Here is a 12,909-nt window from a genome sequence, read left to right as displayed (position 1 = left end):
TCCTTCTTCAGTCAAACCCTCAAATCTGATTGAAAAATAAAGGAGCAAGTGATTCTTGGTAGCTGACAGGAGCTTCCAATGAAGGGGTAGGGATGGATGCAGAAGACTGTTCATCAGCACTCCTTGATTGGTGAGCCATCACTTCTGTCTGACGTTTCTGGTAATGACGTATGTGATGTATTTTAAAGTGATATAAAGACATATTTATGAGATATAATCCAACACATTTAATTTATGATCTTTTTTAGCATCACAATGAACAAATTAAGCAGAAATTAATTACTCCCATGTATCTGAGCATTTGTCAGTCACAGTTATTTGGGGGACATTACAGGCTTTCGCTTTAATACATTTTTTGACTTTCTCTCATATACTTGCTATAAAACTACACTCTTCGGCTTTGGTTTTGCATTTATTTATTTCTTTGTGTGGGAGGGAAGAGGTCAGAGTACAGCCTGCAGGAGTTGGTTTTTTTCTCTCGATGGGTCCCAGTTATGAAACTTGGGACATTAGGTTTGGCAGCAAACACCTTTACCCACTGAATCATTTTGCTGACTCACAGTCTTAATTTTAATATAATTACCAACTACTACTTCTCCAGAGAGTATCCCAGATGCACCTTTCACCCACTTCATCCTCCAAGGCTCATAGCTTTGTACATTTGGAAAAAGCAAACCCTTTGGTTCCAGATTGCAGTCAGGTTTGTTCTTTCTTTTGCGTGTGGCTCTCCCTGCTGTTTACTTTCTCAGTTCACTTCAGAGTCTCTCTCCTCCCCTCACTCCAACCAACTAGCTGGGCCCCTGGCCAGCTGCCTACTGGACTAGGTTTGTGCAATTTTGCAATCTGCCTGCAACTAGGTGACTATTTTCTCTCTCCTGGCTCCATCTAGTGGACTAAAATGACCAGCGCTGATCTCATTTCATTTAAAAATACTAGCTTTCTTTTCCTTTTTCCTTCTTCCTCATTTATTTTTTATTAGTTCTATGAGAATTTTGTGCAATGTGTTTTGATCATATTTACCCTCCCTCTCCCAAGTCCTCCCAGGTCCACCCCCTTCCCTACCCATCGAACTTTGTTTCTTCTTTTTTTCTTTTTCTTAAAAATCCATCAAGACCAATTTGTGCTGCTCATATCCTTGGGCACGTGGTCATCTACCGAAATGGTCGGCCTAACAGGGGCACACTATTTTTTTTTAAATTTAATTTTTATTATTTTTATTTTATGTATTTGAGCGTATTGCTTGCATGTGTGTAAGGGCACCTGTGTCATGCAATGCCTGCAGAGGTCAGAAGATGGCATCGGATCCCCTGGAACTGGAGTTATGGTCGGTTGTTACTGCCATGTGGGTGCTGGGAATTGAACCCGGATCTTCTGCAAGAGCAGCCCATGTTCTTAACTGCTGAGTCATCTCTCCAGGGGACAAGAAAATGGACTCTTCCTCTCTTAGAAGCTGTCAATTGCCAACAACTCCTCAGCCAGGGGTGAAACTTCCTGTTCCCCAACCCCATCCATGCTGGGATTTTGTCTGGCTTGCGTGTGCACAGGTCTTGTGCACACTGACACAATGTTTATACATCTACCTGGCTTGTTGTGTCTGGGAAATACTGTTCACTTGTCATCATCCACAGCCCCTGGCTCTTAGACTCTTTCCATCCTCTTTTCTGAAAAGATCTCTGAGCCTTGGGAGGACAGGGTGTGATACGGATGATCCGTTTAAGTCTGAGAATTCCAGTCTCTTATTCTCTGCACCTTGAGGAGTTTTGGTCTCTGTGTTAATCACTATTATATGCTGCCAAAAGAAACTTCTCTGATGAGGGTTGAGAGATACACGAATCTATGGATAAAATGATAAGTCATTAGGCGTTGGTTTAATACTATGCGCGTTTAGCAAAATAATTGTAATCAACCACTCTGGTTGGATTTAAGGCCTGCTCTACAAGATGAAACTCATACCTACCACTGTTATTGGGACCAAGAATCTGTGGCTAGATAGGTCCTAGGGGAGAACCTAATACTATTATTCGACTAAATGCCCTCATTTCTTCATGATGGCTTTGTTTGCAACCTTCCAATAGGGTAGGAATATGATGCATCTTCCTTTTAAATTATTCTTAGTCTGCTCAGACTGTTGTATATAAACTCCAGGATTTTCCCCCAAGCTGGCAAGCCCAGGGCCAAGATACCAGCAGATGTGGTATGTGGTGAGGGCCGGCTGTCTCATAGATGGCACTTTCTTGCTCTGTCCTCATGTGTTGGAATGATCAGAGGATCTTGGGGTCTCTTCCGTAAGAGCGTTAATCCCTTTCACAGACTTCTCCACATCTAATCTAATCATAATGCCCTTCCAAAGTCAATGGCTCTTCCTCTTCCACCGCCTTCTTCTCCCTTCCTCCTCCTCCTTCTCTCTTAGGGAACAGGTAAGAGTTCAGCATATTAATGGTGGTGGAAATGTGACCCACACATTAACTCCAAGCAATTATACTTTGCCACTTTCATACTCCTTGATCTGTTCTTGGACAGAGTAGAAAGGACTTCTTATGGTACCTGTGGACAGATTTCTTTATTATTTGGGCTACTAGGGACTTTCAGTAACTGTACTCTTCCATTCATGTTACTGATCATCAACTGCTTGTTTTTAAATTTCATTTGTTGTTATCTGGGGGAGGGGTGTACATTTGCCATGGCAGGTATGGAGGTCAGAAGACAACTTTCTGGAACTGGCTCACTCCTTCCACTTTTACATGGTTCAGGGATCCAACTCAAGTTATCAGGCTCTCAGGGCAAGTGCTTTTACCTGCTGAGCCATCTCATGCCCCCAATTGCTGTTTTGAATGTACATCGCTTTTCTGGAAGGCCTTTTGGTGATAGGTGATACTTTAAATAGGCTCACAAGAACTGACTTGGGTCTTGAATTCTAAGTGAACACACAGTTTCCAATCCCTTTCCCCAACTTATTCAGGGAAATCTGGTACATGAGGGTGTGTGAAAATTTCTAACACTTGAAATTAATTTTCTGTTTTGCTTTACTTGGACTCTCCAGCCCAGGGATAAGATCCTCTGTTTACTGATTATTTCAACTAATTGTTCATAATAATTATTGAATACCATGTGACCGGCAAAATGCTTGTTTGGACTTTGGGAGTATATTAAAAGTATTATCATCCTGAAGCCTATATTCTGGGGGTGGGAAAGGTTGCCAAGGAGACAAACAGCAAATCTATATGTGAGAAGGTTGGTAAGTATTGTACCAGTAAAGCAAGGAAGGGGCAGTACATGACATTTTATGATGGATAAAAGATTCACAAAAGAGTTAGAGAGATGGCTCAGCAGTTAAGAGCACTGGCTGCTCTTGCAGAGGACCCAGATTGGGTTCCTAGCACCCACACGATCATGGCTAACAGCCATCCATAACTTCATTTCCAGGGGATCTGATGCCCTCTTCTGGCCTCCATGGACACTGCATGCACAGGTGCACATACATTCAGGCAAAACGCTCATACACATAAAAAATAATTTTAAAAAGATTCACTAATAAGGTGACATTTGCAAAGATCCCTAAATTGAGGGAGAAAGGTATAGGGCCACCAGGGGAACAGCATCGCAGGCAAGAACATTAGGTAAGTAAAGAGGTCCTGGGGAAGAAAGACTTTTGCCTACAAAAGTACAGCTGAGGAGCCGTGGGTGGTGTGTGGCCTTGGGAGATTCCAACGTTACCTCTGTACTGACTGAAATAGGAAAGCATTGCATGCTCTGAGCAGAGAGGAGCGCAATGTGCCTTACATTTCTTACATGTTGTTCTGGCTGCTGTTTGCGAAGAAGCTAGAAGAGGAGCCCATGTAGAAGAGGAGAGATAAAAATAGACGCCTGCTCCCACAATACAAGTAAAAACTGAATGGCAGCTTTGATTAGGGTGGTGGCAGATGGAGGGCAAGGTGCATACCAGGATTTGCTGATGGAATGCTTAGATGTGGCTGAATTTGAGCCGAAGAACAGCTAGAGCACTGGGGCAGGGGTTTAGTTCAGGCTTAACTCTGTGGTCAGACATACGTTATGTGAGAGGCCCTGGGTTCAATCTAGCAAAGCAATAACACCAGTGGAAAAACCCTTAAAACCCAAGGATGGGGCCATTAGTGGAGATAGAGATGACTGTGAGAGGAGAAAGATTTACTTATTTATTTATTATTTATTTAGTAAAAGATGAAGGAGAGATCAATCATTTTAAGCTGAGGAGATGGTTCAGTCAGTAAAGCACTTGTCATGCAAGCATGAAGACCTGAGTCTGGTTTCCCAGCACCCACATAAAAAGCTGGGCATAGCATCACATGCCTGTAATCTCAATACCATGGAAGTGAAGTTATGAGAATCCCAGGGACTGGTTGACTAGCTGAATCAGCGTCTTAGATTCAGGGAGAGACTCTGTCTGAAAACATGAGGTGGGGAAGCACACCGTGATTGATAAAAACAACCGATGTTGACCTCTGAGCGCTACACACATGTACCTTTGTGCACATGGATGTACACATACTGGAACGCCTGCAAACACACAAGAAATCAATCATTTCACTCATTGTTTTGTATATTAATATGAGCTTCCTATTAGTTTCTAAGTGGAGAGGTTAAGTAGGTAATTATAAAATCAGATTTAGAGTTAGACTAGTAGTATGACCTAGACATAGAAAATTATGACTCAAGCCTGGTGCAGTGGCACACGCCTTTAGTCCCAGCACTCAGGAGGCAGAGGCAGGTGGATCTCTGAGTTCAAGACCAGCCTCGTCTACATGGTGAATTACAGGTCAGCTGGATCTACAGGGAGACCCTGTCTCAAAAAGACCAAAAAACAATAATGATTCGTCAACATACAGATCTATAGATACATTTTAAGCTAGAAACCTATGTGAGATTCAAATTTTGAGAATTTGAATAGGGAGAAATGAAATTTTGAGAATTGGTGCATGGGACAGTCCAAGAATTAAAGTTGGGGATATGAAGATAACTGGATCTGACAGGCTGAGAAGAAGCAGTGATCAAGCAAGATAAGAGCAGAGATGAAGGCCACCAATGCCAACCGTGGGAGGAAGTGTGGTCTTTGTTGATGACAAGACAAATGGGCAGATGAAGAAAGAGATACAAGAGCTGGAAACTGACCATGGCATTTAGCCTGATGGAAGTCACTGTTAACCTTGACTCAGTAATTCTGTGCAGTGATAGTATGAAAGTCTGAATGTAATGATTTAAGGAAGAAATAGGAGGAGAGAGCTGGAGGACAGAACAAATGTAACTCTTCTGAGTTTTGACATACAGGAAAATGGAAAACAAAACAGTATCTATGGGGTTATTTGGCAATAAGGAAAACATATGGGTGTTTGACGTGAAGACTAAGGATGTTTGCAGGGCCCAGGGATATGGAATCCATGGGTCCTGTATATAGGGTTTCAGTATACTTTGAATTTTTCTTCTAGAAACCCTGCCTATAACTGAGGCATAACTTACAAACAATAAAATGTTCATATTTATTTATTTGCGTGTTTGTTTATGAAGCAGGGTCTCGTGTAGCTCAGGTTGGCCTCAAATTTGACATGTAGCCAAGGATGACCTTGAACTTCTGACTCCACTGCCTCTACCTCCCAAGTGCTAGGGTTTCAGTGCACCACCCCACCCAGTTTGTATAGTACTGGGGAGTGAACCAAGGGGCTCTTGCATGTCTGTAAAGTACTCTACCAACTGCGCTACCTCCCTAATTTCTTATGTGAGTTTTTAATAGATGCGTATACCCTAGTAACCACCACTACAATCTGTGTAGTACATGTCCATCATCCCAGAGCATTCCATAACATAAAAAATTTTATTAATTATTTTTGTTTTAGGTGTATCAGTGTTTTGTCTGACTGTATGTAAGCGCATCATGTATGTGAAATGCCCTCAGAGGTCAGAAATGAGTGTCAGAGCCCCTGGAATTGGAGTTTAGATGGTTATTAGCTGTCATGTGGGTGCTTGGAACTGAATCCAGTTTCTCTGCAAGACCAGCCACTGCTCTTAACCACTGAGCTACCTCTCCAGACCTCCATCTAAAAAAATTTCTTATCTTCTTTATCAATACTAACATTTTAGTGAATGTGCTGGGCCTCCACTGAGTGAAATTTCCTATTCTAGCACAGTATTGCAAACATTTAGAAATGCTGTTTATTTTTTATACGAGGACTTAGTATAAATAATTGTATAGTAATCTAGCACTTATACCTAATCTTCCAAGTTGAATAGCTTATATTTTAAATCTCCATTTAGAATATTAAATAAATTGAATGTAAATATTTTCAACCTTTTTCTCCCTTTTGAATTCTTATATCTATTTCTTTTTTATTTGTTTTTTCCATCAATAATAGTCAATTAGCCTTACATATTTTCTAACACTTGATAGTGTCGATCATTTTAGGTCATTCAAGTGGGTGTAGAGAGGTATATGTTAGTAGTTTAGAATCCCCTGATGAGTAATGATGATTTTTTCAATCCCACTGGAAATTCCTACATATGCTTTTGTCTATTTTATTTAATTTTGTTTGGCTTTTGGAAACAGTCTCATGTGTCCCAGGCTAGTCTTGTAGCTGAGGATGACCTTGAACTCCCGATTCTCCTGTTTCCACCCCCTCCATGCTGAGATTATAGGTCCGCACTGCCACAGCTGGATTATTTGTTTTAAAATAGAATTTCTGGTCTTTTTATGATGGAGGTGTAAGAGTTCTTGATATAGTGAATACAATTCTTTATTAGATACATGTGTGGTGAATATTTTTTCTTAATCTGTGACTTATCTTTTTAAAAAATTTTTTATTTTTATGTTATGTGTATGAGTGTTTTGGTTGCATGTATGTAAGTGCACCACGTACATGCACAGAGGCCAGAAGTGTTGGATGTTGGGTGTTGGTTCTTTTGGAACTGGAGTTATGGATGGTTGTTAGCCACCATGTGGTATTAGGAACTGAACTCGGGTCTTCTGCCAGAACAGCCAGTACTTTTAACCACTGAGCAATCTCTCCAGCTCCATCTTTTTATATTTTTAAGCAACATTCTATGAAGAGAAATTATTTTACGTTTTTAAAAAAATCTTATTTTATGTGTTAGAGTATATTGCCTGCACATATGTGAGTGTACCCAGGTTGTGCAAAGCCCATGGAGGTCAGAATGCCATGTGGATCCTGGGAACTGAACCTGGTCCTCTGCAAGAGCAGCCAGTGCTCTCAACTGCTGAGCTATCTGTCCTATCCCTGATTTAAATTTTTAAAAATATTTTGTGTGTGTGTGTGTGTGTGTGCGTGCGCGCGCGTGCAGATGGCATGCCACAGCACTCATTTGCTCAGAAGACAGCTTGTAGGAATCAGTCCTCTTTGTACTTGGCTGCAGCAGGGTCTCTCGTGTTTCCACTGCTCCATGAACTTCATCCAGTTCTCCAGTCTCTGCATCCCACCTTGCCATAGGAGTACAGACCTGAGCTTCAAACTCTGGCTTTTTACCCGGATTCTAGGACTCAAACTCAGGTAGTCAGGCTAGTGCAACAAGCATTTATGTTGTTTTTACCTGCTGAGCCATCTCTCTATTCCTTTCTTCTTTGCCTCCTTTGAAGATTATTTTTTTATTTGTATATAGTTGTCTCCGTGTAAAAGAGTGTCTGTGCATGTGTGTGGGTGTGGGCGCACACCTGTATCCAAATTCCCATCCTCGTGATTGAACAGCAGACACTCCTAATTGCTGATTTATTTCTCCAGCACCCCTAGTTTTAATTTGGATATAGGTCAATGTGATAATTATTCTTTTATGCTTTGCTTTATGATTTTTTTGTCCTAAGAAATCTTTGCCTATCCCACAGTCAAAAGGATTTTTCCACATGTTTTAACATAAGATTTTTATAGTTTAGCTTTGGTTTCAGATCTATGAACTATTTGAGTCAATTATATATATGATATATGCCATATATATCTGCATATACATGTCACATATATCTATATATACATATCTATCTATCATCTATCTATCTAGATATATATGAAAAAAGATAAGATACTTTCTCTCAATAAGATGGCCAGTTATCCCAGCCTCATTTGTGGGAAAACTGAGTTCTTCATTAAAGGAGGTTTGGATTGTTTGTGAAGTCAGTTGATTGCACACATCTAGATCCCTTTTCTCCCATCCTCAACATTCCTCCTTTTTATTATTATCAATGTCTGTATTATGCCTGAATTCCATTAGTTTTTCCCTAATGTCCTTCTCTGTCCCAGGATCCCACTTAGGGCAGTACATTACATTTAGTCATCAAGTCTCCCTTGGCTTCCTCTTGGTTGTTTTTGATGAACTTGACAGTTTTGAGAAGTCTGGTTGGGAATTTTGTAGAATGTTCCTCAATTTGAGTTTGTTTGGTAGTGCTGTGGTTTGGATATGGTTTGAGTGTGCTCCTTAAGGTTTTTGGGGCTGGGAGCATGGTCCTCCATGTGAAGATGTTGAGAAGTGGTAGAACTTCTACAAGGTGGGATCTAATGGAAGGTGACATAGGGATGCAGTGAAAACAGAAGGGATAACTACTGTGTCTCTCGGAGTGAAGTAGTTCCTGAGAGTGGATTGTTATAAAAGGAGTAAGACTGGTCCCTGAATCCCCATGGCTTCTTGTCTTACCATGGAAATGTGCTCTGCCATAGTGACACCATCTTCCATGATGCTCTCACTAGAGGCAAAATGGAGGGCATCACCTGTTCTTCAACTTGTACCCTCCAAAATTGTAAACTAAGTAAACTTCTTTACAAGGACTCAGCTACAGGCACTATATAACAGCAATTTAAAAAATGAACTAATACAATGTGGTCTAGGTTATGGGTTTGAAGCAGAAGATCACAGGATGAATGTACCAGTCTCACCACATCACACTGATGGTGCACACTGTCAATATCACTCATCACTGTCGATGTTGTCCTTGGTCACTTGGCTGAGGGAATGTTCCTCAGATCTCCCCACTGAAAGCATACTTCCTTCCCCTCCACTTCTTGACATTCTATATTCTTTGGAATAAGTCAGTGATGTGGTGCTTACTCTCATCAATCCACCGATGTATGCTTTCTATTTTTTCTTGACATTATCATGGGGCCCATCACATAATTTCTGTGTTCTCTTGATCCAGTCTTACCTGCTTAATACTTGGGGATAGTTGGTGCATATGTTTTGTGAAATGATGGACAGACTAGTTCAACATCAATTGCTATTTAACTCAGGAAGACACTTTTAAAATGGACCATAAACATGTGTGAACATAATGCTTAATATTGGTCTTTTGAACAACCCAGGCTTTCCTCCTACATTTTTGCCTTCTACCTTCTCTGAGTAATTTGCTATTTGTAGCCTTGGACTCATGAGAAATTACTGTCTGCTCTGTAACTGAGGCAGACAAGTGTAAGAGACAGTTTGGTCCCTGGGATCCCCATTTGGTTTTGACTTTACACACACACACACACACACACACACACACACACACACACAGAGAGAGAGAGAGAGAGAGAGAGAGAGAGAGAGAGAGAGAGAGAGTAACAATGCATCTGGCAGCCTAATTCCTTCAGCCACATGTACTATACACACACACCCCTCTCCAAATAATTCATCGAGCAACCTCCAAACTCCTTAGCTCCCTGCCTCCACTACCATAAGGCTACATGTACTTCCATCTATAAGTTTTCCCACTCCTGGTAACAACCAAATTTAAACAGTTTCTATTCAAGTGTATTCCCAATGATTGGGTGGGGGTGGCAGTGCTTGAAGACTAGAAGGGCTGATCCAGCCTGAACTGGTTTTGGATGCATGAGCAGTAAAGCAAAACTGTGCCCTCTAGTAAATGTTTAGGGAGAAACCCCCAATTTATCATCTATTCTTTTGCATAGTTGGGTGTGCATATGATTCAAATCAGATGCATTATGGGAAGGGACACATGCAACAGGACAAATGAGTATGTGACCTACTCTATCAACCGAAATAGAGACCCACCCCAAACCATACCCCTTAGTAATCAGCCCCTCCTTTCCTTGAACTTGGTAAAAGGAAACCTCAAATAATAATTGGGATCCTTGACCACTCTCAGACATGTGGCCCGCTGTCAGTCTTGACACTGTAGCCCTCTCTAATCTGTACCTTTGCCTTGCTCCAAATAAAGTCCTCTTGCTTCTTTTGCAAATCTGTGTGAGCCTTATTTTCAAGTCTTTGGGTAAAAGGCCAAGAACCTAGAAAAATCTGCCCAGACCCCATCTACCGGCAACACAGTGACCACCTCTAGTTTCTGCCACAGGATTTCTAGGTTTCAGACTACCTAATGCTTGTGGGAACCTGCCTCTGTCTCTCAGTGCACATCTTGGAGAGCCTGTTAAGCCACATTATTGGGGACAAAGCATCAGAGTTGAAAGCAATAATCTACTGATTTAGGATCAGAGCTAACAAGGACTGAGCCCATTATGCCTTTCTTTCTGTGACTTATGGCCTGAACTTTGCACTCGATGTGGCAATAGAACTATTTATGCTGGTCACATCTGGAACTCCTTCCATTCACCTACACTGACCACTCAAGTTGAGGATCTTTCTCTTAGAGTGGTTAGATAACATCTGGCTGTCTGCCAACCTGTAGTGTTTGAGCATTAGTTCTGCCAGGATTGATTCTTTAGGTGCCCACTTACTTTCTTTTGGTGTTTACCTTGTAGATAATTAGAAGGCAGTGCAGATTGCAATGCTAGTCTGTCTCTGATTACTATACTCTGAAATTAAATGATTTTAGACACTCTTGCTCCAGACTCTAGTTATGCATTCATAATACAATAATACACATTTTATGTTAACATTAATTTGTATTTGATTTTAAGATCGTGAAGTATCAAGTATCATCAGTTCCCAGGCAATTATCTTTGCATTGCATTTGGGGGATGGGAAGCCCAGTCTTTCCCAGGGTACAGAAAGCAGCAGGATTCCTCTTACCACAGTGTTTCTATACCAGAGTGGCTTACTTCCTCTGCTGCTGAGCACAGGTCTACAATAATCTTTTAAAGTACCACCTCACCAGGCATGAAAGTAAATTCTCATTGTCAACTTGACCAGAGTTGGAGTCACTAGGAGATATACCTCTGGGCATGCCTATGCAGATGTTTCCAGAGAATTTTAACCAAGGAGGGAAGACTCATCATGAACGTGGGGGGCTCCATTTCATGGGTTTGAGTCTCTGACTAAATAAAAAGGAAAAAACACCCTGCTGAGCAACCAAAATCCATTTCTCTCTGCTTTCAGGCCAGCGCCTCGGGCCAAGCTGCCTCTGCCTCCCTGCTGTCTTCATCAAGATGAACTGCATTCCTCTGACCTGCGAGCCCCAAATTAAACCCTGTTCAGCTGATGTTTGTTAGGTATTTGGTCACAGCAATGACAAAAGTAACTGATACACTGGACTACCAAATTTTACATTGAAAGATGAGTCCTTTCCACCCTCAAATCTCTCTTCAATGTTACATTAAAGAAGGCTTTATAAATATCATGATACATACTCTTGGGAGCATAGATAGAAGGATAAGGCTAGACAAAGGGCTCCGAGCATGGAGAGAAGACAAAACCCAAATGCTTTGTTTTTATATTTATTGTGTGTGGTATATATGTGTGTTTATGTGTGTATGCATGTGTGTATGTATGTGTATGCATGTGTGTATATGTATGTGTGCATGTGTATGTATGTGTTTGTGTTACATGTCTCTATACGTGTGTCTGTGTGTGTCTGTGTGTCTGTGTGTAACAGAGGAGGGGAACAGGCATGAGTGCTGTGGCATAAGTATAGAGGTCAGAGAACAACTTTCAGGAGTCAATTCTATTTTTCTACCACGTGAGTTTTGGGTAACAAACTCACGTTGCCAAACTTGGTGGCTAGTTCCTTTACTGGCTGAGCAACCTCATTATCCCCCATTAGTATTACTGATTTGGTCAGAGGGACATAAAGGACAGTTTTTGCTCCTTGCCCTCCTAGGTTGACTAGTTCCAGGGGACTATGAACATCTCCCAAAATGTCCTGTAATGGTGGTGGGTCACCTGTCCTCTTGATCAAGGAGCCCAAGGAGACCCCACGAGATGGACATTAACCAGTGTCCAGTCTACAAAGAGGAGGGTAAACACAGAGGAGACATTTCTTCCATGCTTCCAAGCGAAGCCAGCCATGGTCGAGCAGGACCTTTGACTTATCTTCACATAGGCGGAACTAGTAAAAGAAAGGAGCCAGGGACTCCTCCCAAGCCCATGTGACCCCTGAGGAACAGATCCTCAAACAACCTTAAGAGTAAAAACAAATTGGTTTATCTGGGCCAACTGTATGGCCTAAAACACCCAAAACGAAAGTACAACCAAAAATTAAAGGGGCCAATATAATTTTTTAAGAGTCCATATGTATAGCTAAAGGCTACATAACAAGCAACAATGCCAGATAGGAGATTCCTTGAGTTGTTGGCCAGGGTGGCCAAAGGGACTCCCAGATAGTAACCCAGCATAGAACTGGGAAAATGAACATCAGGCCCGAATCTTATCTAAAGGAATATTGACAACTGATTGCTGCTAGATGAGGAACAGCTCACCTTCCTAAAACAAAGACCTCTAGACAGGCTGACTAGATTTACCAGATGGACAAGTAGTAGGGAACGGCTGGGGTGCCAACAACATAGCAGACAGTAGCAGGGATATCAGAGTATAAGGGCTTTAGTGGGGGGAGGGAGGCTATGGGAGGGTGCCATCTGGGAAGCGGGTGTATACTTGAATAAGATGGTTTGGGATGTTCTGTGTGATACACACACACACACACAAATGAACAGATTTAAAAAATGTATTATATTTGAGGAGGAAGCATGGAAATTTACATCATATTCATTAGTGGAA

This window comes from Nannospalax galili, unplaced genomic scaffold, assembly GCF_000622305.1.
Source record: "Nannospalax galili isolate Female #2095 unplaced genomic scaffold, S.galili_v1.0 scaffold335, whole genome shotgun sequence".
NCBI classification, from domain to species: Eukaryota; Metazoa; Chordata; class Mammalia; order Rodentia; family Spalacidae; genus Nannospalax; species Nannospalax galili.
This window is presented reverse-complemented; position numbering follows the sequence as displayed.